The sequence below is a fragment of the Octopus bimaculoides genome, chromosome 8, assembly GCF_001194135.2.
Source record: "Octopus bimaculoides isolate UCB-OBI-ISO-001 chromosome 8, ASM119413v2, whole genome shotgun sequence".
NCBI lineage: Eukaryota > Metazoa > Mollusca > Cephalopoda > Octopoda > Octopodidae > Octopus > Octopus bimaculoides.
In genome coordinates this window covers 87,634,128-87,636,133 of record NC_068988.1, presented here as the reverse complement: position 1 = coordinate 87,636,133, position 2,006 = coordinate 87,634,128, and the positions used below count along the sequence as shown (strand labels likewise).

Below are 2,006 nucleotides of genomic sequence, written 5' to 3'. Positions count from 1 at the left end.
ACACACACACACACACACACACACACACATATATATATTAAAGGGTAAAGAGTAAAGACCCTTTCAATCATGAATGACCATGAAGTTGCACTGAGAAAGTTCCACTTCTGAGGCACAAGCTTAGGCAAGGTTGTTTATGGAGGACCAGCAGTCGCCCATGCATATCAGCCTCCCCTCTTCACTCCACTGATGTTATCCAAGGAGAAGGCACCAGCAACTCATTTCTACTGCTGAGTGAACTGGAGCAATGTGAAATAAAGTGTCTTGCTCAAGAACACAACATACAGCCCATTTGGGGAATCGAATTCACTATATATAGTGAAATCCCATATATATATATATATATATATATGGGATAATTAAGACAAACACAAGTACATATTAGTTCTTACTAGCAAATCTATGAGTGAGGGAAGTTATAACAGCAGTATGTATTGAGAAATGTGTAAATGGACTTGATAGATTACTGGGTGGTGTCTTAGAGAAATCATGTTATTGTTGGTGATGCAGCATTCTGTTGCAGCTATATAACGTGTTTGCAACTAAGTGATGTGATGGCGATTCATTCCCGAACCGATACAGAAGCTCCCAGCCTCTGTATCATGAATGGTTATGTGGACCACGCCTAACGAAAGCCAGAGCTTCCTTCGACCACTACGTAAAAAGTATTAAGAAAAAAATGTTATTTAGATATATTTTTATTTTAGTTGTTTACACTATTTTACACTTGTTTATACTCTTTATACATTCAAAGTTCACAAATTTCCTCCTTTAAATTATGAATCACTGTTTCCGTCTTTCAAATTCACTCAAAGCATTGGTCAGCCCAGGGCTTACAGTAGAAGATACTTGTCCAAGAGGCCACGTGGTGGCATTGAACTCCAAATCGGGTGGTTCCAAAGCAAGCTTCTTGATTACAGTCATGCCTGCCCCAATACTTCTGGGGGACAGGTCTGGGATGGTGACAACCACAACCTTTTTTATGATAGTTCTGTTGGATTGGTGCTGCTATGGAACTATATAACATCAATGACAACAATTTGTGCTACAGCATTTGTACAGTCAGTTCTAAAGATGGTTCCAAAACATAGTTCAAAGTTGGTATTCGATTTTAAAAAATCCTCTGTCTTCCATTTCTTCTTAGAATTTTTATTTTTCCCTACCAAATATCAGTGATTTGTCATCATTGTTGATGCTCTTGTTTGTTATTCTCCACCAGTAAAAACCACTCTAGTCTAATGGGCCTCATGGATTTATTCAAAATTAACACTTGTCTTCCATCTTTCTTTCATTTCCACTCCTGTAAACTCTCTTTCCCTCAGCATTCAGCTGTTAATCTGCACCAAACCCAAAGATTTCATGTTCAAATCTGCTATAATGATGAATGTTTTATATTTCTTTTTACTTTTTGTAGTTTTTATTCCTTTATGCAGATCCTGTGTGTGTGTGTGTGTGAAAGTAAATCTGGATAGATTTCTTCCTATCCTTGAGGAATTATATCTTTCACTGACTTTGTCATTCTATCAATGCAGGCTAACCAGTTTGTTTAAACAAGAAGCGCCTAAAGTTAAAATAAACATAGTGAAACATATTTGTATGCATTCCTATTAACATGCATACACACACACACATATACACACATACAAACATTTATACAACCATATGTTTAATACATACCAACTCTCTATTTAAAGATATGTATCCACAAAGCCACACATTCACCCCATACATACAATCACTTCATAGAGCCACATATGCACCCACCAACCACATGTATAGAAAAACACCATATTCAAACACTAGTTAAGCATCATAGAAGCCTTGCATGGTCCTCCTATTTGCTAAAAGTAGCAGCCAAATCTCCTCCAAAAGAGTTGAAGTAAACATCTCATAATGTAGTCTTACAATGTCTACAAAAAAAAAAAAAAGATGGGATGGTCAGAATTGGAACAACTTTGATTTTAGGTTTGCTTGTTCAGGAACTATCTGGAACTAAACAACCACCA

The 2,006-nt window shown here is 36.7% G+C and overlaps 1 protein-coding gene across 6 annotated transcripts in view; it reads left to right on the top strand.

Moving 5' to 3' along the window:
* LOC106880431 (tetraspanin-18) overlaps nt 1-2,006 on the top strand; it is a 535,121-nt gene that overhangs the window by 478,724 nt on the left and 54,391 nt on the right. The gene's annotated exons all lie outside the window — the stretch shown is intronic.